Raw genomic sequence first — 26,870 nt, 5'->3', positions numbered from 1 at the left:
CTTAAGTGAGTCCCTTTAACATTTCATATAATAAGGGCTTGGTGATGATGACTCCCTTATAGTTACCTTATCTGGGAAGCACTGTATCTGCCCTGCTGGCATATGCTAGTGACGTGGTAGCCTTGATGAAAAGGCAATACTTTATACTGCACCTCCAGACATAACTTTCTGTCTCTAAAAAGTGGCATAGGATTAATTGTTCAAAAGACAACAAAAATGCATGTTTGTCACATTTTTGTTTTAAGCAGATCCACAGCTCTAGTTAAATCTGTTAATGTCAGATAGGATCATTAATTTAAAAGAATCTGCCGACTCAAATTCGGAAGGACACAGAGGGGCTGGAAGTCCTGTAAAGAGGGCACGTTTGAGTGCGCTTTGATTTTATACTTCAGCAACTCCTCCGGCCTCAGGCTTTGTTTCTCTTCCTGAATAATTTAAGACCCTGTCTCCCGTTTTCTTGAGTAACTCTGATAGTCTGCTCTTCTGCTTTGATGAACAGCATGTTCTTACACAGCCCACATCCTGCATCCGAATGAGAATGACTGAACCGCAATGCCAGTTCCCTGTTCCACTCCTTTCCTGTTACATATGACATGATATGCTAATTACCAGGCGTGTTTCCTGCCAGCAGCCTCGCCAGCTGTTTGAGGTGCAGCAGTCAGGTGGTAACTGTCCATCCAGCTGCCAGGCAGGAGCCAATCATGGGGACGATGGCATCGGTCCTCACTTCAAGGCCCAGGTACCCTTTGTGATTTTTCATAAACCTGCCCTGAGAATCCTCAGCAGATACTTCGCAGTCGGCTCTATTTGTGCCTGAAAAAAATCTCAGCTCGGGGCAACTTCTGAAAACTGATGTCAATGCACATCATGCCTGCAGCTGTTCCTGTTCCCGAAATGGCCCCAGGACAGAGTGCCGCAGGTTTGCTGAGGTTCCGGCTGTGGTGGTTCAGCCAGCAACAAAATGCTTGTAGTCCCATCCAGGCCCCTGTGTAAATCAACATGAATTTATGTCAGTGGTGCATGACTGTAGATTATACATTTGTTTAGAATAAGCACTTACACACTTACCTTTAACTACCCCTTAAGTTACAGATGAGACAGAGGATGCGTGTTTATTAAACATCTGCTGTCTGCAGAATTTGTAGTAAACCGATCATATTCTTGATGGTGTTTTTTTTACTTTTTCTATACTAAGTCACTGCAAAGCTGGGGAAAAATACATTTCATGAGACATGGGTCTCTTTGCTTTATTGAACAATTATTAAGTGTCACTAAATAGGAGAAAAGTAGATTTGGGGGCATCCCTGAACTTAGAAATAATTTTTACCAAAAAAATAAAATAGTGTTCTTTCTACTTGTGTGGACTCTTTAACCCCTACATATGCTTACTTCAGGACAATAGGAAATATATTACAAATATAATTTTTTTGTCAAAACAAAACAACAACAAAACAAAATTGGGCAATACTGTGAGAAAGACAATGTAGGCCGGGCTTGCTCTTTCGATCGCATTTCCTTCTCTTTACCTGACAAAGTAATATTTCCATCTGTCTATATTGCTGTGTAGCTTACAAAGAATTTTGCTGACACTCTATGATGTAGCAATCACCGCAAATGGCAAGTGAGGCAGTTCAAGCTTCCAGATGGGACGTGGGGACCCTGGTGCTTAGTCCCCAGGGTCACGGGCCAGGGGCTGCAGGCAGACTTACCCACCACACCCGCCTTCTTGTCCCTTCCCACACTCTGAAGGGCTCTGTTCTGTAACTCCCTCGTTCCTGGAATATTGAAGGCCCCAACCCACTGTTCCTCCACACCCTCGAAATCAACACTTTCTTGGTCTTATCACCAAAGAAGACAAAGTAGTTGTTTTCTTTCCCACGAGACAACTGAGGAGTTAGATTTGAATGGTGAGTGATGGATCTATTGAGGTTGAGTTAATGTAATGGAGGCAGTGTTAGGGGATGGTATACTGGGACCGTCTTCCAAGATATGGGAATTTTCTTTTCCTGTCTGGCCTATCCTATGATGACATGCAGTTAGCCTAGGGTATGCCGGGTTCCTTGATTGAAGGAGACCTGGGGTGACAGTCATGGGCACTGCTTGCCAGGACCTTGGTAAAGAATGACTGCAAATGCATCTCACAGTGAGGCCAGAAAAAAGGAATTTTATAAAAGGCTCCAAATATTTAATTTTGCTATTGGAGATATATATTTTTAATCTAAAACACAAAAATGTTTCTTGCAGGCTCAGGCCCCAAAATGTTATCTATCAAGTGAATGGAATTTTATTGGATTGTAAAGTGAGATGCCTAAGAGAGAAGTTTAAAATGTTAATCCAATTTTTCATTGGAGTATAAATAAAATGTTCATATCCACAGCTGTAACAAGCCCGCCTTGAGACTTCCACAGTGGTCCCTACTGGTCTGTAACCCGTACAGTCAGAACTTGAGTGCAACACTTGTGGGTTTTATCAGGGAAAGGAGAAAAGGGTAAGTCATAGAGCATGCATAATAAAGAGGTTTTCCTCACCACCAGAAAATTTACGTTCAAGACTAAATTAGTTTCTTATAAATTATGCACAACCCCTGATGATATTAGCAAAAATACGGTACAAACTGCTGCAAGATTTTTTACCGCAAATTCTATAGTGTCTTTGAAAATAAGTGTATTTATTTTTATCAAAAAATTTCAAAAGATAACATCATCGACTTTTGCTAAGCTGTGTGTTTACCCAGGACGTTTACGTTAGCAGAGTAGCTAAAACAATGTGGAAGATAAACCAGTGCTTTTTATGTTTCCTTTAAATCCTCTCACAGGTAGTATTTCTGAGGCCCAGTGGTCTTTCTGTCCAAAGTGGTCAGTGGTGGTTGCCTGACCTTTAAGCAACAGCCAAGAATGATGGCTGGAGGCAGAGTTGGGGAAAATAATTTGTCATACAAGCAAGATGAAAATCTGCAGACCACATGACTTTGGCTCTTGTGTTTTCTCCACCTGAAAGGTTTTCATGCAAAGTGAACACAGGTGCAGTGTTATGGTGTAACGAGTCTCTGATCCACACCATGTGATACACAGCGCTTGCCTGAGTCTTCCTGATACTCTCACGCTATAATAAACCAGCCTAGGGTCACACACACATTCCCACAGATTTCTCTTAGAGAAGGACATTGGCACAACCTCTGTGAAGCGCAGTCTAAGGTCGTGCAACATCAGTTCATAAATACAGCCCTTGGTCCAGTAATTTTATTTTTAAGGTGAAAAATTTACATATATATATATACAAATACATATATGTATATAAATGTGTATGTTCACATTTACACAAGGAACATCACAAGGAAATTAAGCATGTAATTATTTATATATAAAATATGTTTATTTAAATCATGTGTGTATTTCTATATATATATACATACATATACAGAAAAACTGCAATGTCCAACAAAGAATAATTAGTTATAATAAAGCCATATTATAGAACTCTAGCAGTAGTTGAAAACAATGGTCTTGAATTATATTTAGAGATTCTGGAAAATATTAAAGATATAGTTTTAAAATTTTTACTCAGGATAAAAATATGTATATTAAAGATAATCATTTTTTGAAAAATGTAAATATAAATAACCAATTTGTTATTGATTAACTCTAAATGGTAAAATGTCAGGGTTTTTTTCCTTCCATTTTCTTTCATAATTTTCTCTTATTTTCCTCTAGTTAACAGTTATACTTTAACAATTATAGTTTTTAAAAAAGATTAAACTACACACACAAAATACACCTGATAAAATAATCCAGGCGTTTTCTTTATATGTTCCCTCTAAAATTGTGTGAAATGTAGAACCTGAGTAAGATGAGATTTGTTTTACCTGGATCTGAACGCTATTGATCCTTTCGAATGTGCAGGTACTTTTGGTTAAATCTACCTAAGCACGATTTATTTAAAAATCTTTCTTTTACAGTGAGCAAACTATTTACAGGCCCAGAATGTGATGACTTAGCACATGTCTTTAGATTTAGATTTGTGTGTGTGTGTCCGCACGGAGCTTCCTGTTAGTAAGTGCAGGAGGAACAAGAGTGCGATTTCACGCTGTCAGGAAGAGAGGAAAGAAATCTGCCTGGAGGAAAGGCCATTGGCTCTGGTGACTGAGCATAATTTTGCAAAGTCCTTTTTTTTCTGGAAAAGGTTTTATTTATTTTTGAAGAAGCAATGTGGCAATTTAGATCTGAAGAGGTTTGTTGTCTCGGTTCAGCAGTGGGCAATTTGATGAATACCGCGGTACTAGATGGAAAATAGCGTGTTGCTTCAGGACCAGCGAGCACAGCCGTAATTCAATGAAGTAACAAATGATTTGAAATTACCCAAATTTTCTTTCCTGTAGACAGGGCACATGCAGGTGCTTCCAGAGAAGGGACCATGTCTAGAGGAGGAGCTGCATTCTGCATTTATCGTGTCAGAATAACAATGTCGCCGCCGTCCCCCACCCCCAGCCTGTAGCTACTCCTGATGGTTAATTGAAATAATTCTGAAAGCTGCATTTTCTTTTGCGTTAGAATAGCCTGCACACACTTACTCAAACACCATAATTGTTTGTTAAACACACGAATTCCCAGGACCCTGCACACGGCTCTCATTAAGAATCATCACAGAGTCGGGGCGCCGATACCATGACCCAGGGTCTGAATAAGAAGCAGGACACACTACCAAGGAACTGTGGCAGGAGAGGCCATGAAAACATCCACAGTGAAAAAAAATTTCAGGGCAAATTTTTAGTAGTTTCTTTCAAAATGAAAAGGAAAAAAAATATTTGTTGATCTATGTTTTCCTTTTCTTAGGTATTTTGGCAAAGATAGATTGCTTCCACAAATCTTCCAGATTCTGCTGTCCCCACCCCTCAAAGCTGCAAACGACAAAGAATGTGTAATAACACTTTACTTCCACACCTGTGCTCAGGTCACAGCAGCTTCGGGCAATGCAGTGATTCCTTTTTGAAATTTTATAGTGTTGTCTTCCGGACCAAGGCTCCTTTTGAAGCAATTTGGAAACATATTGGTTTAGTATCAACAAGGTCTGAAAATTCAAGCTGTCATCTCGATGAGCGAATGGAAACTTTATTCACTGCATCTGCTATTTACATGGACATATTCACATGTGCACATTACTGTTGCTAGGAAACTCAGAGCTGGATTCTGCACCAGCCAGGGAGATGCGTAAATAAATGTCATCAGATCACCGCAGTCCTCACAGCACAGTGTCCTCTGTTGCTCATCTCGCTGCAGCTGAATTACACTCCAAATCCAAGCCTGCGCAAATGAGCCCAGCCTGCCCAATGTCGGCAGATACTTTCAAGTCAAATTAGACATTCCAGGGCTGGTCCTTGTGAGTTCTTCCATCTATAATTGATATGCTGGTGTGCAATCATACTTCTTCCTTCCATCTAAGGCTGGCCAGTCTCTCACCGCATCTCTCTCTACCTACCTGCATCAATTGCATATTCTTCTAGCTCTACAGCTCAGAAAATATTTTTGAAGAGGGTTTTTTTTCTTTCATTCATTCAACATATTGTCATATGACTATAATGGCTGAATTTCTGAGATCGCAGCAGTTTGGGCAATAAAGAGAAGTTTGCTGGACGTGGCGTCTGCCCAGAAGGAATTTGCAGCCTAGTAAGCAAACTCAGTAGTGTTAACAGTTAAGAATGATAACGGCACATTGCATCAGGATGGCAGTGTTAGGAAACGTTGGCACAACGTGAAATCAAAATCTGATCAAAAACCCGAATCAAACATCTAGTCCCAGAACACAAGTTCCAGTGCCAGGCGAGGAGGCCAATTCATTAGAAAACCAGCACCACTGAGACCAGATGTGGAGACTAGGAGGCGTGTTTGAAGACAAGAGTGGAAAATAGACCTTGTAAGTCTTTAGTTTGCACTGAAAGAACAGTTTGTGTTGATAAACAGCTGAGGAACAGCTTATCATTTACAGACAAGTCTGTGGGATGAGCCAGTGGTAAATAAAACATTAATAAAGAGATAAATGTGTTGATGGCGATTCTACCCTACAGCTCCTCTCTCGCTGCCTTCTTCTGTCTGCCACTGGCCTCAGCTTTCTGTCCCTTGTCCTCAGACCTGCTGTTCTCCTGTTGGTGTCTAACAGGATGGTGTCTCAGATGAGCTTACAAAGGTAACTCTCCAAGGGAGCAGGTTCTGCTATGGAACCGACTGACCAGAGGGCGGAGGTATTGAATACCCTGAGGACAATGGTAAAGATAGGATTTTTTTCTACTCCCCAGCTGATGGGAGGAATACTGAGATTTTCAGGAAATCCTCCCACAGTTTAAAAACACACCAAGTATATTCCCATCCCCCCAGCAGTCACCACGCTGCTGTCCGTGCCCACAAGTCCTTTTTCCTTCTTGCTCAGTCCCTCCACCCCCTCACCTCCCCCTCCCATTCCACCTCAGCTGTCATTCTGCTCTAATGGGAAAAAAATACAATGAAGATTAAATAAAAGGCAAGGTAAAACAAAATAAAACAAAAACAAAAACACACCCAGGACACTGACACCTGCAGAGCTCCTCCGACCTACAGCTCGTTTAGCCCCTCATTAACACGCCCTAGTGACAGTGATGTCCTCAGTGTTAGTGGCAGTTCCTCACAGCCATGCCGGGCTCTCTTCCAGACCACCACCATGAAGCGAGTCCTCTTCTTTTTCGGGAGGAGGGTCTCGTCTTCAATTTGTAAAAACCACAATGGCTGTGAAGTGCCGTGAAGTGCAGCACCATAAAACCAGGTGCCCCTGGATGTGGCGAGTGAGGCTCCGCTGGCAGGAGGTACTCTTCTGAAGCAAGAGTTTCTATTTTGTGTAACCACAGAGGTGCTGTCAGGCTACACCCGGAAGACCGTCACGTCACCTGACTATTGCTTTGAGGCACATTTTTCTTCCCCAATAAGGAGAAAAGAGGAGGAATAAGCAGGTGTCCATATTCAGTTTCTTCTATTGTGTCAGGATTTGGCAATCAGTTCTCTTCCTTCTTTCTCTGTCCTTTCTTGCTTCTATTAAAATTTTTCTTCTAAAATATTTAACATAATCAACATAAGGAAATACCAAATATATATATAAATAGCTAAGTGTTTCCTCTCTTCTTTCTTTGTTCCCTCTTCTTGCCTTTTGGATCTTCATCCTCTTCCCTGACTGTGTAGCTTTAGAGAGTGAAAATAATAAGATAACTGTCAGCCCACTAGAGCACGTTCACTTTTTTTTTTCTGGACACAGTTACCTGGTATTGAATTAATATTTTCCAAATATCCATTATGTTAAGATAGTGTAGGTGGCATGCTAAACAAAATATTTGCACCAAAATGAATCCCTTTCAGTTGCTTTTGGTGTGCCGACTTTATTAATATGGTGTTCATGTCACTTCATAAAGGCTGGCAATTAGATGCAATATTTATTCCTTTTAGTATGCTAGAGTTTGCCAGGGAGGGAATGGGAAAAATATTCCTTATTAGTTCTTGCCATAGTCCACCTTTGATCTAAGAGGTTTTTAAGGTTATTATCTGGTTAACTTACACTCACCTAGCAATGGCAAATGACTCGTAAACTGACTACATTCTTTATGCTTTCAGAAATTTTTACACCAAAGTAGAAGGCATTATTGACATATTGGTGTGGTCTTTATAGAGAGAGGTAATAAAACCTTGCAGCTTTTTTTTGTGGTTGAATGTGGTGGCTCTGGTTGTGTTCTAAGATGATGGAGTTTGGCAGAAATGAATTGAGAATTAGGTTTATTGGAAAACTATGTTCTCCAGCATTTTACGATTTGGTCTGGTAGGTCCTGGTTTGGGAAAGGAATCCGTAATGCATATTTACACATAGAGGCACTGCCTCAATCAGGATACCTAAGTGCTGAATTAGAGCCCCCGTAGAGCTCATCACTTAGCATAGGAAGAGCTTATTTCCCACTCACTGCAACATCAGTCCAGATCTGGTGGCCCTCAGACTGGGAAGAAGCTGAGGAGTGAGGTTGTGCCGTCCTCCGTGGGTCAGGCAGAAGGGCGAAGTCACACCCAGTTCCATCCGGTGGGAAGTGGTTATAAGCAAAGAGTCTGAAGACTGTAACCCATTCTTTCTCTCTCCCTGAGAAACCTGCAAAGCAGGAGGGACCCAAGTCAAATCTTGTCGTCATCATCCTGGTACGCAGGCCTCCTGACACAGATGGGGTGTCACTAGGGTGGAAATGACAGAATCATGATGCAGGCAGCACTGTTACTGGAATGATTCTGGTGTGGCCAGGTGTGGTCAGGTTCTTTACTGTAAGTAAATCTGGGGCTTATGGATTCATGGTCATGACTGGCTGAGAAATAGGGTGCCGTCACATAAGCTGTGTAATCAATGAGTGAAAGATGAGGATGTTCCTTGGCATCTCAGTAATCAGCGAGCATTCACTGCTCAGAACAACCCTCACAGATCAGCTAACTCCAAATGCGCATGAAAGACAGGAAATCCTTGCCGGGCAGCTGTTTCAGAAAGTCTGTGTCTTGTGATGCTTTGTTTCTTAGGATGGTTTGTGTCCTTTGGTTCAAGTAAAAAGCATGAAAGCTTTGTTAGTGAGTGAAGCCTACGACTCCTATGGGTCTACCCTGACCATTCAACATTTGGTATAATCACAATGGTATAACATAAATATGTAGAAGAGAAAATGCAGAGCTAATATATTTCTAAATTATTTTCCTCTTCTTTATGTGACAAAGAACATATTTGAAAGTGGATCAAAAGTTGAGGTTATAACATTTAAGTTTCACCAAAACATTGCAAGCGAGTATGTAGATTTTCTACCTGAATTTTAGGTTTTTGGTTTGGGTAGGTGTGTCAGTTAGGGTTGTAGTTGGCTGCAAGTAACATAGTTTAACTTTGTTAAGGTTTTTTATTAACTGCACTTGAGAAGAAATCAGAAAGCAGGCATTTCAGATCTGCTTCGGAGTTCGTAAGAATGCTACTAAAGGTCTAGCTTCCTGAATCTTTCATATCTAAATAACTCTTGGAAGGTGGCTTCACCCTCAAGCCCACAAGGTGGCTTTCTATCTCAGGCATGGGACCTTGGCCCACTTGGGAGAAAGAGGAAGTAAGCAAAACATACACAGAAATTGCTAGCAGACTTTCACTATATCTCATTGACCAGAACTTTGTTACATGACTACCCTTATTGAAATAGTGTTGGTGGAGTTAAAGTATGTATATTAGCATATTAATTAAAATTATGGACCACCTAGTTACAAATAAGGAAAAATTGGCATTTGGCCCAGCAATTATTGGTGTCTATGCTGTCAAAAAACAAAAACAAAACAGAACAACAACAACAACAACAACAACACCCTGGGAGAGGCTGTGGAATCAGAGTGGATAAAACTGCATTGTTGTCACAGTAGGCTTTGAAAGCAGTTAAATGTAGATGGCAGGCTAGATAATTATGGACCTAGGTGGCATCAAATGAATGTTCATGTATCTGCAGCTGTGAGATTGGATGAGTCTATTGGTTGCCTTTTGTGCATTTCTTTATCAATGTTGTCTCACTCCAACCCAAAATGAAATCAAGTTTCTTTTTAAACACATCACAAGTTAATGAGTTTCAATATTCAAATACCCTCCATGACATCTAATTGGCTATCCAATATCCATTTCATGTGAATCAGAATTTATGAAGTCTCTAAATTTGAATGTTTTGGAAGATATCTTTGATTAGAATAGACAGACAGGACTGGAAATTGTGTTTGCTCTTATGTTGTAACAGAGCATTCGAATCCTGTCTCTCTCTTGTCTCTTTCCCAACTCTCTAGTCTATTAGGTTTTTCAATGGTCTTCAAAAATCTTTTTTCTGCCTCGTTTTTTTCTGTTTTTCCTATTGCATTTTTTATTTTTAACTTTCCTTAATAATCACCGCATCCAGGAATCTTTCTTAGTTCTTCCAGGTCTTATTATTTCCTGCTTTGGACACAAAGGTGTGTGTGTGTGTGTGTGTTTGTTTGTTTTATCTCTTTAAATACTGTGTCTTTTAGTAAAAACTTCACATATCAGAATTTTTGTCATTTTTTTGTTTCTCTGGATATTTTAGGAAAATAATCCTCACACTAAGCACATTATAAACTCAATAAATATTTGCTAATTTTTAAAGAAAAAGAACCTGATAGATAATCAGATAAAGAAATGGAAATTTTAAATTTAAAAGACCATCTCAAATAAGTTATTTTCAGTATTAAGCTAAGTCCATTACCTACTTGTTTTCATAAGACACACCCCATTGAGATGAATATATGGTATATAATTTGTAGCAAAGTATATTTATGCTTCCTTATGAAAAAAAGCACATTAGTAAAGGCCAAATACTAGCATGATATTTAATGGACTTTTATATATGAAAATCTCTTTTTACCCTCAAGTAAAAAACAGAAGGAACAAATGGGATGGGGATGAGAAACGGGCCATTGTCTGTACCATTATTTGAACCCTCAAGGATCTGCCTTCTCCATTACCCATCTTTCACTCTGTGTGTGTATGTAAATAAGTGTGTACACAAATAACAGGATAGCTAGATAGATATATACGTATGGCAATATTGTAAGGCTTAATTGCATTGTAGTGCATTGTGTAATATATATTTCATGTAATACATGTTTTGTGCTCTTTTATAAATAGCCTTTCCTTTTGATTTTAGCATACTTGTTAGAAAAGTGTCAGTGGAAGAGTTCAATGTCAAAAGCAATGCCCACAAATGTAGTGGCTATAATGGATGGAAAGAGAGCCCCACAAATGAGAAGCATTGTCAGCGTTTACAATTTTTTCCCACTTACATTTTTTTCCTGTGTCCGGGGTCTGAGATAAGTATAAATTAAGAAATCCAAAGTCACACCAAGCTTGATGATTAGCCCCTGGGACAGAAAGTAATCAGTATGCAAAAATCAACGGGGCTGAATGAAACACGTTTTCAGCCTTCAAGGGCGTTGTTTCGTTATCATAACCTGAGCAGAATGAGAAAGTGCGATATAAAGAGGATTTATACTGCATGAGTAATGAAAACCTTGGGTACCAAATGTACAAATGAAAATGACAGAACTCTCCAGAGTGAATTGAAATAGAACCAGGGAGCCTCTTCGTCTGGTCCTCCAGAGCAAGCGGAAGACGGGCGAGCTTGCCCGTTATGGTAGGACAGAGTCACTGCGGGGTCCCCCGCTGGGCACAGGTGACTAGCATCATTTCTTTGGTACATTTCGTGTTTCTTTAGCAGTTTTCGAGACACTGGACAAGCCCTGAACCATTCGGTCATCTCCCTTCCTGCCTCTACCACTTTAAATCAGTCCTCGATAGGGTTCCATAAGAAAGTATCTGAAATTCAAGACATTGAGACTTTTTTCAACTCTTTGGTGGTGTACACAACCTAAATTCCTTGATGTGACATGAAAGGTCCTCTGTCATCTGCTCCTATAAGCTCTGCGATATCATCTCTTTAACCTGTTTCTTCCCAATGTTTTCCAGCACCTTCTTAGAGACGGCTGCATGTGGTGCCTCCCCATCTAAACACCATCTGCCCTCTACCTGAACGAGGTTCCTTGTGTTCCAGCTCTGCTGGGTGAGCCCCACCCTTTAAGACCCCTTTCAGGCATTGTTTTCTCCAGGAAGCTTTCTGGGCCACCGAATCTTGTTTAGCTGTCTTTTCCCTGTGCCCTCATAATGCCACACTTTAAAGGATCCTCTTTCTGGAAGCACTAAGGCAAACACTAGCAAGTGCAGACATTACTAAGTGTAACCAGCACTGGGGGGTGAGAAACAGTCTATTTTCTGCACCATAGAAGCTGACCGCATGCCATCTCCACTCACAGGTGCACTCCAAGACAATCATTTTCCTTACTTATTGCACCATAGGTTTGTTCCTTCTGTTTTTGAATAATGTGTATAATTTTGTGCATTGAGCAAAGTTACCTTTAAATAAGGATCTTGTCTTTGTATAGCTTAGTTAAATTATGAAAATGTGATGGATGAATGAATGTATCTCATTATTCTTCCCAGACAGATTTTTCTCTGTATGGATAAACTGAAGTAGTTTAGCATACTGCAATATATTTTAGTATGTAGTGATAGGAAAACCCACAGTTGTGTACAATTCTGATAATGGTTTTCTGATATTATTTATGCTACATTCTTTATGTGAAGTATTTTGCATAGTGGAGTCCCCAATTTCACTTTACTTAGCTATACATTTCCATGACCTATACTATTCTTTGTAGGAAAAGATAGATAATAAAGACAAAGAAGTTATTATATAACTCTATATGTACTGCTTTAGATGGTATTTGAAAGTGCATAAAAGGACGGGATTAATGTCATTTCCCTTACACACAGAGAAAGACATTTAAGTAGGAGACAAACTGTGCGTGGATCAGATTACAGAAAGTGTGCTTGTTAAGAACTCCTGTGAGTGTGACATTGAACCTTAGTTGCAAACTACAAGGTTGGCCTGCCAGTTACATGGATGCTGACAGAAGACATGAGACTCTTGATCCGAGAAACAGGACTTTGTCACTCGGAGAAATAACACTCAGAGTATCAGCATTTCTTAGGCTGGTTCCCTGACAGTGTGACAGAAAGAGGCTAAGTTGAAGTCTACCCACAAAGTGGATGGCATCACAGGAGAAGAACCTGGAACGTGAGACGCCCAAATCTTTCAGAATGGACATTCAGCCTGTCTTTTGCTCCAGAGAAAGGCACTGACTATGAAGGAGTCTCTGTGAACCTGCCCTTGGCAGTAGATAGACCAATTCTCTTGTGTCTTTTCAATGTTTTTCTGTACCAACACCCTAGAAAAGAGTGTAGAACAAAGGCTGTCAGTGCCTGTGCTTACAAGACATACAGCAGCGATGTGAGAGAGTCTTAGACAATCGTCTCTCCAAAATATCTAGTTTGTACATCATTTTGGATTTTGGTAAACTTTCCAAAGATTTTGGTAAACTAATGCCTAATTTGTACATCGTTTTGGATTTGGTAAACTTTCCTCCAAGAACACCGCTCTTGTCAGCCATCCTGATGAAACTGAAAGAGGCCAGACTCAGATCTGTTCATTGCGTCTCCTGTAAAACTTGTTAAGGCTCCTGTCAGCACCAAGCTGCAGGAGGGGGCTGACCTATGGTGTGCACTTCAACCATGACCTCCAGGGGCCTGGACCCAGCCACAGGAGCAAATTCGTTGGCCCTGAGGGTCTGTCTTAGACGTTCATTCAGTGCTCTCAGCCTCCTGAATTGAAGTTCCCACTTGACATGACGAATTACCCAGGTACAGCAGGAAGTGTTGTTGGTTCCAGAGCTCCTACTCAGCCTATGAGGAGGAAGTCTAGGGACATCTATTCTGTCGTCTGTAATGACACTGGTCAGTGAGTGCAGTGGTCCTATTTCCCTTTCAGAGACGATGGCCTTGACAACTGCAGACAAAGTCAGGGACATCATTCACAGCACCTTTTATAATTGGTGACTCCACCTGTGGAATGCAGTGGGAGTTGGGGGGTTAAGGGTTTGGACACATAATAGAAATAGCTTCTAGTTCTTTCTATTAGTTGAAAATCAACACTGATCTAGTACAATACTTAATACCTTAGAGCTTTGTTGCCATTTCTTTCTTTATTTTTTAAAATAGATTTTAGCCTTAAGGACATAGGTTTGCATTGGTCTATAGGGCATATCTTTTTAAATGGCTCATTATCTTTTTTCTGAGACTTCCAATAAAATGCTGCTGTAAAACACACCACCATCTATATGGTGTTTCCAAGTCACATTTAGAGGTTTAGAGTTTCATTTTTTGTTTATTTTTTCCCAATTTCTTCCCTCCTTTTTTGAGAGAATACACATTCTTATTAAGTACATTTATTATATAAATAGCTTTTGTCTATGAAAGTGTAATTACTTGGAAATGAAAATTGGACTTAAAATGCAAGTGCTAAAAGCTCCCAATATTCAGTTTCCCATTAATAGAACTTTTGGGTTTTGTACCAAAAACCTGTTTTCTGTTTTACTTAAATCCAGCAGTGTAGTGCTTAACAGTCCACATCAGAAAGGTCAGACACCAATTACTGTAATTTTGTTTAAAATGAAATTAAAAGGCTGCTCCTTTCACTCCAAATGAAAAATGTTGGGATAATCAACTTCTCATGAGACTTTTTCAGTCAATATGTGCTTCAGTGAGTGATTGCTGCCCCCCCCCCCCCCGAATTGAAAGAACATTCTATTTAGGTCTACAATTGTGGTCACACAGAATATAAGTCCTTTTAGAAGGATGTGTTTTCCACTTGAAAAGATTGATTTTGGTTGTCCATACTCCTCATGTTTTCTCTGACACTATTCTGTGCATTTCCGGCGCTCAGTCCCTTTTGTGAGTGTTCGCATTCACCACATTGACTCCTTGCTGAAACACTTGTGACTCTTTGTGACAAAGATTCTTTCCCATTTAGACCTTCTGGGCCTTCATGATGAAACCTAAAAAAAAAAAAACTAGGGAAATGGAATACTGCAACCTTGAGGGCACTTTCACACTCAGTGCCTGTGAGACGCCATTCACATGAAAACAGCTCTTTGAGTTGGCAAAAATGCCATTATTTTCTTCTAGTAAAATATCTTTTTTTTTCTTATAGAACCAACCACCCATAAACTAAGTTGGAAAAAAATAGTTAAAGGGTAAAATTTTAGGTGAAGGATGAGAACTTTTCAGAAACATATTATACATGAATAATCAAGTATTTGCTGAGGGTACTTTGTTGGGGAATTAAAGCACAAGGCATGCCTCTCGATCTCTCTCCTCCTCATCTAAACCCTCTTGTAGGAAATGAGAAAGAGCAGCATTAAGTTGGAGAAAAAATAGATAAAAATCAGGCCATCGAGGAGGAGCGCACGGAGCGTGAAGGTATGGAATAAGATAAAATGGACTGAAGCCTGGCTAAATGACTTACTGTGTTCACCTGATGACACATTCTTTTCAAAACTCAGTTTCACTCGGGCTTTGAACAACAAGGTATGAGTTGCTAGAGAGCAACATTTTATGTGCGGGAAAGAAGTAATATTGCTAGAACTGTGGATTTATCCAGAATCATTGCAGATGGGCCCAGAAAAAATGAAGTTACCTTCCAGTGAACTCAAGGAATCTACAGGGTAGCTGCTTCTGCAGGCTGTCAGAAGTTTCTCTTTGCCTCGGCTTCTGGTGGCTGCCTGCATCCCGGGTGTTCTTGACTTGCCGTGTCTGCCTCTCTGGGCACATGGTGTCTTCACTGTGTCCCTGTCTCTCTGTGTCTCTTCTCTTCTTATGAGGGTATCGGTGTTATTGGGTTTAGTCCCCATGCTAATCCAGTATAAATTGGGTCTGAGATCAATCCCAGTGGGTGTGTGTGGGTGGGTGGGTGGGTGGAGAAGGGGGAAGGGTCCGTCACACCTCCAACAAGCACTTCTCAGACACCAGCAGATAGCATCCAATTCCACAGGCTAACGGTTCAGTCCTACAAGGTGCCATTTGCAAGACAAGGTCGTCTGTGCTTCTGACTTACAAGTTATAGACCAAAGGTTCCAGTGGCCCCTTCTTGGGTTGGATCAACTTGCTAGAACAACTCATAGATCTCAAAGAAATATTTTACTTACTAGATCACTGATTTATTATTAAAGCATATGACTCAAGAAGAGACCGATAGGAGAGATGCAGAGGCAAGGGGTAGAGAAAAGGCAACCTTTCACCTTCCATACCTTCTCCAGGTGCATCCGTCCCCCTGCATCTCCAGGCATGTACACCGACCCAGAGCTCTTTAAACTGTGTTCTTTTGGGCCTATAAGGCAGTGTCATTACACAGGCATGGCTGATTAAGTCATTGGCCATTGGCAATAGAGTAAATCATCCAGCTTCTCTCTGTTCTCCCCTCCCCGAAGGTCGGGGAAGCACTGAAAGTTGCAACCCTGAAATTACATGGTTGGCTCCTTTGGCAGCCAGTCCCCGTCCTTACATGGCTTCGCCAAAGTTACCTTATTCACAATACAAAAGACACCTGTAATACTCTCAGTCCTTGGAAAATCCCAAGGGTTTTGGGAGCTGTGAGTCCCAAACTGTGAAGAAAGACCAAATATAAATGACAGATAGATTATTATGTGTCTTATAAATCACCATATGGCAAGTATGACCTCATCTTAACTTGATTACATCTGCAGAGGCCCTGCTTCCCAATGTTCCATCCCCGGGCTCCAGGTAGATGTGGGTTCAGGCACGCCATTCAGTCCAGTAGCGCACTATAAATAAAAAATTACAGCCGTAAGGAACTCTTACGTGCCCTAGCTGCCCCAGCCAGTAGGTGGAATAGATCCAGTTCCAACTTTGATCTGTTCACTTTCACATGCAGCTTTCAGGCTCCTGTCACCTTGATCCTGGATACATACTTTAGACTTTATGAAGAGCACACGGTTACTCAAAGCTCATTACTTCCAACACCAAACTCCTAACCCCAACCCCACACACTTTGAAGGCAAAATATTCTCCTATGGATGCAGTGCATAATAAAAATATATTGGGCGTTTTTGAAGTGTAAGAAAGGAGTGCAGAGTACAGAGTTGGAACGATTGCTGGGCCTGAGGTTTTCAAGAACACGTTCTTTTGCACTCTGCTTTCAATCGACTTGGGTGTGGCAAGATTCCAGGGGCCGATTCCACAGGGAGCCCCTCCAGAACTGGTCCTCTCAGTCTGGTCCCCGGACTAAGAACATCCCCTGGGACACTATTAGAAACGCAGGTCGTCATGCCCAGCAATCTGCATTTTAATGAGCCCTCTGGCTGATGGTCATGGACACCTCATTGTAAGAACTACTGCTCTAGAAAGAATTCGTTTTTCCTCTTCTCTTAGGCATTTATTAAAAGAGCAAGTGAAATCCATGATGTCTCACCTGGTCCAATTACAGTTACCAGGGTCAGAAACGAGAAAAACATCTGTCCTTGCAGCTTAGCCAGTAATACTGAAGTTCATGGTCTTGCTTTGTCTCCTCTACTCCCATTCTGCAACATTCCAGGTAGATTGTGGCGTCACCTTAGGAAGCAGTGGGGTTTTCTAGGTCACAAAGAAAAGGATGTTAGGTATTACATCCTACATACATCTTCATTTCAGTTTCTACCTCCTAGTATAGCTATTTGGGCATATGTTTTATCTCTCTTTGAGGGACACCAACTTTTTTAGGACAGGAATAAGATATTGTCACACATCTGTGCCAACAAATAATAAACTCACCTTGTACTTATGCCAGTCCATGCATTTTGAGGGGTGGCGAAGAGATTAGATTAAAAATATAATCTTAGAAAAAAATAATTTCACAAAAGTAATTTTTATGCCCCAGACAGTTAATCATGCTGACATTTTGTGGTATTTATCTGTACATTTCATAGCAAATGCCTTTCATTGGGAACAGAATAGAATTATCCACTAAATCCATTTTTACAGTAGAAAAAAAAGTTGAGCGCAACATGAATCAAAATGTCCTTTTGAATATAAAGCACAGTGACAGCAATAATTGAAGTTCCTAGCAGCGCCGCCGCCGTAATGAGCTCCTGCCTCAGCTGTCATCTACTTACTTATTAAGCACAGAGGAGCTATTTGCTGCTATGAATAAAAAGAGCTGGACTCCTTGATCATTTGCTTAACTCCACTTTAGATAAAGGCTTTAAAAAATAAGCTTCCATTAATGAGAATTCTTAAAACCACCTAATGGGTTCTCACCTTCTATTTAATGTTTTTTAAAACATTTTTCTAACTTTATTCCATGCCGTCTCATGCTTTTGTATGTAGTGTCTCTGCATTCCATTCACACACTTGCGAGAATGTCATTGAGCCTTTTCTTGCCAGGCCCTGGTCATCGCTTTGCTCCTGTTATCGTTGCATAATCCAGGCAGTGTAGGGCGGATGTGAGGCTGGTCTCTCTTCTGGGTTCTTGAAAAATGTTTGTAGCTCTTGTGTCCTTCTGGGCTATTGAGCTGTGAGCTGTGAAAATTGAAAGTGTGCATTTACTTTTGTTGTTACCTTTAACCATTTATGAATGAGGCCGTAAGAAAGGCATTATGGATGAGATGTTTGTCTGTACTGGGAACAGAAGACTCTGAGAAAGAGCCTGTGGGGCTCTTTTCATGTAAGTACATGAGGTGTCACGGACCTGGGGAGGCCTGAACTGCAGCACTCTGTGCCTGGCTGGTCAGGTGACTGCAGATTGATTTAGTGTTTAGGATGTCAGCCTGGTCGGGTGGCTGAGCTGGTTGGAGCGCTGTCCCATAACCCAGAAGTTGTGGGTTCCATCCCTGGTCTGGGTGCCTATGGAAGGCAACCAATTACATGTTTCTCTCTCACAGGGATGTTTCTCTCCCTCTCTCTCTTCCTCATTCTCTAAAAGCAATGAAAAAATGTTCCCAGGTGAGGATACAAAATAAATCAATTTTTAAAAGGTATCAGTGACTGGGCCTCTTTTTTAGGAGTCTCTGCTGTTAATTTCTTTCTACAGAATATGATATTCTTCCTCTATCTCACATGAAAGATAGAGTATTAATGCTTCATTATGTAACTTAAAATGATTCTTAATTTATTTAAATTAAAAAATATATGCACATGTATTTCTAACTCCATTATATTTTTATTTATCTCAGTTCATCCTTTAAAATAGTGATTCTTCTAAAAGCTAGACATGACCTTTGTTTAAATATTAGCATATTTTTGGAATTATTTAGAATGTAATATCCAAGAAGCTAGCATTTGGAATTTTATTTCCTTTATCCATAGTTACCAGCTAGAACAGAGGCACTTTAATAACTATTTGAAATTTTGAGTGAATTAATTTTATGAAGGAGGTGAACTTCCACTTGAAATGACCCATAATGTCATCTAGAAATGTGCGGTGGGGCTGAGCAGAGCACCCTCTCTGACCCTGAGCAAGACTGTGAAATACCAGCTGTGAGGGAGAAAGCAACCCCGTAATTGTGCGATGTCCCTAACTAGGTGGATGTGGTAGAAGCTACATCAATACCTTACTATCAATCGAGTCCCTGTGGGGTTGACGATTCAAGAATTGTCACATGGCTAAATTATGGAATTTTCAAAAGTCGTTAAGGACAGTAACAGGCAATGTCAGTAGCCGATGGTAGGGAAAAAAATGCTGCTGGCTTTCCAGAGAGTGATTTTTATCCCTGAGAGCAGAATAAGCAACTCCTGATGATAATCAATGCATCATTTATACTTTGGTAGAGTTTTCTCATTCTTAGAAGTCATCCTCTTCCCCAGGCTATCGTCAACCCTGCCAAAAGCAGGGCTGATGTGGTTTGTCTGCTGCTGACCCGAAGGAAGTCATCCTAAAGGAGCAGAAACAACCTTTTAGCATGGAAAGATGCTCATTCTCTGACATGTCTCCCGAATGCCGGTTCAGCCGGAGGGAGTCAGGAACACGCAGGCGAAAAGCATCTCATGCGTACAGATTGGCCTGTTGGACCCTTCTCTCTTCCTTGGTCCCCCCGGGTGGGGATGTTCTTTATGTTTCCCTCCTCTCACCGTGTGCTCTGCAAGTCAGTCAGCAGCAGAGTCCAGCAGCCCCTACTGGGGAGTGCAGTTGCCTGACCAATGATTCACGTACCGCCTGTGTTCTCCATTTTAAAATAATCGATCATCCCTCACTTTAGTTTTCCCACATTTTCCAAACTTTTACTCCTAAAACTCATGTGCAAAGTCCATCCTTCTTCCCAAACTACAGCTACTTCCCCCACTACCTTCTACGACTTTCTTAACCTACTACTAAACCTACTTCACAAACGGTCTTTCTACTTTCTCCTTCCACTCTACGCATAGGCCAAAGTTGACCCAAATGTGGCTAAGTATAAGAAATGTGTTAAAGACACGCCCAAATTGACAAAAATAAAAAATATTTTGAAGTGAAATTAGATTTAATAAAGAACTCGTGCCCTCAATAAGTGAAGTCTTTGATGGACCACAGAACTCAACTTCAACGTGAGCCTATTTTTTGTTTACCTCCTTATAATCTAAATAATTGATCTTTTTCTTTTTTTAAAGATTTTATTTATTTATCTTTAGAGGGGAAGGGAAGGAGAAAGGGAGGGAATCATCAATGTGTGGTTGCCTCTCGTGCATCCCCTGCTGGGAACTGGCCTGCAACCCAGGCATGTGCCCTGACTAGGAATAGAACCGTGATCCTTTGGTTCACAGACCTGTGCTCAATCCACTGAGCTATGCCAGCCAGGGCTCTTTTTTTTTATTATTCAGTTACAGTTATCCTGCCTTTTTAAAGTTATAACATGTAGTACTAAACACAACCTCAATCCCAGTATAATTAAATTATCTGCATTTGATTGTACCATCATTTCCCCAGTACCAGTTTTTATTATGAAATGTGAGTCACTCACCATGGTGACGGACGTCGTCTGGTCTGGTTTAGGAAGCAGCCTTCTCTACTTCACCGCCCCCATGGGAACCCACAGCCCCCTGCTTAGGCAAATGGGTTACAAATGGAGCACGGGAGCGAGGGACCCCTGTCTGAGGAGTGTTCGCCAATTCTGAGTGACTATGAGAAACCTTCTAGGACAAGGAATAGTTTTGCTGTTCTCCACAAGGCTACTATGAGCACATGGGAGGAAGAAAGAGGAGAGAAAACTGTGGCCTTGGGATAAAGCCAAGCTACCCAGTCAACTCAGAGGGGGCAGTGGGTCCCAACATTTATGGTGCTTCAGAATCAACAGAAGGTTTGCTAGTTCACAGGTAGCTGAGCCCTGCCCCAGAGATTATTGTCAGGTGTCACTGGTCTAGTTGATTTACGATATATATCACGTGGAAGTTTGTCTCAGCATATAATAGAGGTGCACTCACGGTTCAGTTATTTCACAATGGGTTGTTGTAAGAAAATTCAAATTCCCAACATCCCCACTTGGGTGTGAAACAACCACCACTACTATGGTACTAAATATTTTTTGGAGTTTTTGTTTTTAACCAATGATTAGAAATCTTTTGTTAAAATTATTTTGCTTTTACCATTGAGTGCCAATACATGATGGGAACTAGAAAAAAAGGGCAGACATTTTTATGGCTTCAACTTCCAGTCACATGGGTTATGACTCCATGCCCCAGTCCGCGAACACTGCCTGGACATAGGCTAAAGCTGGGCTCAGCAGAGGGTTCAATTAGGGCAGAAATCTGGGGAGTCAAACAATTTTCTTTTACCGATGGAGGGCTGGCCTTAACAAGATCTTTCAGAATGGGTCTAGTCTGATTGATTGGACTAAACAGCGTGGCTTGAATTCTCCATGTGGAGACATTCTCAGAACAGTTCTGGAGCTGTATGTCTTCATTGCTTATCTCATTCATCTGTCCGTCCCACTCTCTCAGGCCCCCCACTTATGCTTGTCCTTGTGCATCCTCAGGACTCTGCGTAACAGAAACTTTTGAGGGAAGCATCTCTAACCTTCACCAAAGGTGAGTCGTCCTAACCAATCCCCAGGAGCAAACCACATATGTCCTTCACAGCAACGGCACTCTGATACTATGCGATTAGCTATTTGTTTAACATCTTGTCTTTGTAGTTTAGATGAAAAACTGTGCAAGTGTAGATTGTTTGGGTCAGCATTGGCACCTTGATATTGAACAAAACAATACCGCATTTATATGTAATTACTACATAGTAGGTAGTAGATATCTTGATTGGTTGAGGTTTATTTTACCATCAAGTATGCAATTGTAATTAATGTAAACATCTTAACTGCATTTGTAATGGGGACTATTTTATCCGACAATAAGTTAGACCAGTCAATTAGTTCATCTATTAAATAGGGTGATGGAATGGCTCATCTAATGGAGACTTGTATCCTCAGTTAATTATGAAATATATTCAACATTTGGAAGGTTTTCAAGCCAAATGAGGGCATGATGGTGTGAACAGTTTTCTGAGTTACATAAGTTTGAGGTTGAATTTCAGCTTTTCCAGTTAATTACATTAGGCAAGTTATTTGAATTGTATAAACATTGTTTTTCTCACATATAACATATGGTTAATATTGTCAACTTTGCAAAGTTATAGATATTATAAAAACTACATGTAGCCCTGGCTGGTGTAGCTCAGTGGATTGAGCACGGGCCTGTGAATCAGACAATCGTGGTTTGATTCCCAGTCAGGGCACATGCCTGGGTTGCAGGCCAGTTCCCAGCAGGGGACTAACAAGAGACAACCATACATTGATATTTCTCTCTTTCTCTCCTTCCCTTCCCCTCTAAAGATAAATAAATAAAATCTTTAAAAAAAAAGAAACAATTTAAAACTACATGAAGCATTTTTACATAATTAATAGGTATTGTTTATTTTGTGCATAATAATTCAAATCAACAAAAATGTCATCATAAAGAACATTGTTATTTTATTTTTAAATTAATTTAGAAAAAATAGCTATCTAGCTTTTTTCTATATACCAAGCAATAAATGTCCAATTTGCCTAAAAATTGCTTCTAGCTCTTAGGATATATAATATGTTGTCACTTAACATTTACCTGTGTCATGAGATAGTTCCTTCCAATTTTAGCTTTTGCAGTTATTTTCATTCAGTCCGTAAGGAAACATTGAGTAACACTGCAAAATTATAGTAACTTAAATGAATAAAGCATTTTACACTGCAAAGCTACTATGTGAATCTCTTAGGTCAATAAATTAACACTGATTTTCATGGTATTAAATACATGGTAGGGAAAGGTGATTTTTAGGCCTTAAAAGTGGCTTCATCAGTTTATTCCTCTTCTGGCTGCAGAAGTGATCGCTTCAGTGCCGGTGAAGAGATGGGCTGAGTGCATACAGCTACTTGTATGATCTCCAGGAACCCCAATGAAAGTATTTTTACTTTTCATTTTTTATTATTGTTGATGTTGTAAGGGATGAATTTACCAAGACAGGGGAAGTTGGAGAGGAAACAACAGCAACAGAAGTTTCGTGAGTAGGGCAAAAGATGATAACTGGTAATTCACTTAGCTGAATCCCAAACATATACTGAAGAGAGGTGCAAAACCAAGAGCTGAACGTATTTACCAAGGATAAAGCCCCAGGGTCACAAGAACTGGTGATGATTACTTCCTAGTAGGGAGGTCAAGAGGCACATCTCAGGTGAGGAGGGACAGGGGAAAGTCGCGTGGAAACACTTCGATCCCCTCATGCCTTTCCTTGTAACCAATCCTAGGGAGCCCACCTGCCCAGCCTCGCCCTAGAAACTGGGAGATTTGTTCTCTGGGCGGGTAAAGGACAAGTCCTCTGGGCTGTGGAGTCTCAATCATAACTGGAGGTGTGGGAACCAAAATAAAAAAGGCAAGATTAAGGAACCATGACCTTCCAATTCTGAGACATATTGTCCACTTCCAGGAAGCCAGCAGCCAGACGTTTACCATCCAGGTGGAAGACCAAGAAGACCTACGGGTGTTGGCAGTGGACATTTCCCCAAAGGTGGCCAGGTTCAGTTGGAGGCATCTTTTGGACGTGCAAGTAGAAATCCAGGGTTCTGGTCTGAAGATAAGAGGGGAGAGAAGGAAGTATATGTACATTCCAGACCACTTGTGTCTGAGAGCCAGAAAAAGAAACTGATGAGGCCTGTCCAGAAAAGTGCTTTGTTAGCTACCAAGATAAAAAAAAAAAATATTCAAAGAAAAAAGTTAATCAACTGTATCTTAAGTTGTTGAACTCTCACATAAATGGGAATTGAGGGTTCATTACTGGATTTCAAGATATGGCGGCTAGGAGGGGATTGAGATAATTGGGAGACAATGACCAGAAATAATTTCTAATTAGTGTTTCTGGAAGGGGACCAAAACAGTACAGGAGTAGTTACAAAGGAAAGAGGAGATGGAAATTATTATTTAATTATTTTTATTTTCTTAGGGATATATATGTGACTAAAGGGAAAAACAGTTTAAAGATGGAGAGAACAATGATAATTGCTGCAAATTACCCTTGATACTGTGGGAGAAAGAAGTCAGGGGACAGGAGTGGACTGGTTTGTTTTGACCAGGGTGCTCACAGTTTACTCACAGTAACAGGAGAAAAGCAAACGCATGGATCTGGGTGTAATTTTTGACATTGAGACTTTGTAAAATACTCTTTAATCCTTCTATTTCTCCCTGTCAGGACACTTTGAGGAAGACTTTAGCAGTAAGGTTATAGCTGTTTTGAAATTAATGGTAATAACAAGGTATAAAATTATAGGAGTAATTGGTGAAGGAGGTTCAAAGCCAAATAACTGACAGGCCAGGGTTTGGAAAGATCACACAAAAGTATTCTGAGATAATCAAGAATCAGAAAGCAGTTGCATGACGGAGCTGTCCAGTGAGAAAGGAGGTAAGAATCCAAGGAAAAGGGGCCATGACCCTGGTGCAGAGATTTTTGCTCCCCGGAATCATGGTCTCCTGATCTGAGAGTCAAAGCTGAGGGATTTCAAGGAGAGAGAATGCTCTAGAAGAAGCAACACAGAACAGGGAAGTCACACTTTCGCTGTCCAGCCTCATGGTGTATGAGGAGTGTGAGAAAAACGCAGAGAAACTGCAGAGGCTGCTGGGAGATCAGTATCCTCAGGGGTGACTACATTTTAGTTAGAGCAAGAAAGGGAGCATTCTGAGAAAAATTTCATGCTAAAAACATCGACTTCAATTTTTCAATAGTTGCTTATGTTTACCAATTACAGAGTAATTTCTTACTTTATATTCATATTTGGAGAAAATGTTAATCTCAAGGAAAATAAAATTTTGGACTTTTCAAGTTGTGCATTATAAACACATAATATGAATATTCAAGAATATGTTGCAAGCAGGGGAGGTTGCTGACGTGAACGTGTATGCTATACATACTATATATTGTATGCCTCGGATTTTACATTTATATAGCTAACACATCAGAGATGCCCCAAATGTTTACTTTCATGTGATGGAGCAAAAATATCTACCGCATTCAGTTTGTTACTTATTGATTAAGAAATTTTATATTTTTAAGGAACTTCAGGGTCTCCCATTTTTAATATAATTTTTTATTATTGTTTGAATACAGTTTTCTCCATTGTCCGACTACCACTTTTCCCCACCCCACCCACCACCACTTCCCACCTTCCATCCTCCCCCACTTCATCCACGGGTGCTCTCTACATGTTTCTTGGTGACCCTTCCCCTTCTTTAAAAGACAGCTCCGGGACTTTTATGACTTGATCATTCCGAGTTGAATAGCTCCCTTTTCCACTGCGGCTCATTATGTTTAAAAGGTGTTGTGACGGGGAGGCGATTCAAAGGGTGCAAGCCTGCAGGTATGTTTTAATAGGAACATATTTATATAAGAAAGCTTTCTTCTGCTCACCCTTGCCAGATCTAAATAAGTGCTGCTGTCGTCCAAATATCATTGTTTTTAATAATCAGTGCAGTGCAGCCTGTAGTATCGCCTTCACCAGGACTCTCCCTGCAGTGCCACGCAGAATAGCCACACAGTCACCTGTGACTTCATTTCAAATACTAACCAGGAACAGGACGGTCCCTGGGGGCGACTTCAATTTCTGTGAAATAGCTAAGCACCAAACTATGACAAAACACTGTTTCCCAGACACCAAGCAGATGCTTGACAAGAAATAGAGTCATAGAAAATAAGCATCAAGTGTCCTTCCAAATCAGTTGGTAAGTTCTGAAACTCATGTTTTGCCCCCAGTTACCAGCATCTGCTTGTCAAATGAAGAGGTCGCTTTGCCAGTGCCTTGCCTTTTGTTATCTATGTGGAAGTATTTTACTCCTCTTCTCTCCCTGAACAAGGAGAATTGTTCTGGTGCTGCTCTAATAACTTTATAAATTTAAAATAATTAATATTCTACATGAAAAAAATAAATATAAGGAGCTAAAATAAGTACATTTCAAATAATATTCCATTGAATCTAAAATTACAATTTCTATCTTTGAGTATAAACACTTAAAATCAATATATAAGAAAAATATGTATACATTAGTTACATTATTTGTTAAAATTAAAAATAAAACTAGTGTATAGTTTTGAGTGTCTTAGAGAAAACAAGTTGGATAATATAGAAAATAAGAAACAATGTGTGGAAAGGTTAGGGCATTTCATCATCCCTGCCAAATTTCTAGTCCTTGTAGGACCTATCTTTTGTATTACTGACAAAGTCTAAGCTTTCTCCTCGTGGGTGTGACTATACAGTTATCATTGGTCTATAAATGCCCCACAGCAGCCTCCCAAGCTTCCTGAAACTCCCATCTGCTAGAATGCCATTGGTTGAGACATTCTCCCAAAGAACCCTTAGCACTCAACATGTGAAGTGTTCATTGGAGTTCGCCATGAACATTACATCGTCTGCTAACATATTTCCATGAGTAGTATTGTACATAAGAGTATAATTCAAACTTTGAAATATTTTAAGTAAGCACAATCTTATTCTACACACAAAGAAAACTTTACAGAACACATGCCATTGGAGACGCACCAGTTTGATTACAGGAAGAAACTGAGCCACATCCGTTCTTTCGTTCTGTCACCCAACAGCAGTCCAGGGGCACTTGCTCCAGATCTCGGAGAGGGATGTAATAAGGTTTGAAAGCTGCTGGATGAGGTATCTGGGTTATACGGCTTTTACTTAGACTAGCACAGACACCTTACATTCAAATAGGGATTTGTGGAGGGATTGTCTAGGGAGGCCAAAGATATTAAAAGCACATTGCCTTACTGTCAGAGGTAGGCCCAAGGGGGTCGAGTACCGGTAGTTTTGAGAACCTATAGAAATAAATTATTGTACTGTTGTTTCTATAGTGTGTATAGAAAAGAGTATGCTAATCTT

Source organism: Sturnira hondurensis, unplaced genomic scaffold (genome assembly GCF_014824575.4).
Source record: "Sturnira hondurensis isolate 20B ecotype Veracruz unplaced genomic scaffold, ASM1482457v3 Scaffold0001872, whole genome shotgun sequence".
In the NCBI taxonomy this organism is placed as follows: Eukaryota; Metazoa; Chordata; class Mammalia; order Chiroptera; family Phyllostomidae; genus Sturnira; species Sturnira hondurensis.
The sequence above is the reverse complement of the archived record's forward strand: the minus strand, read 5'-3'. Positions refer to the sequence as shown.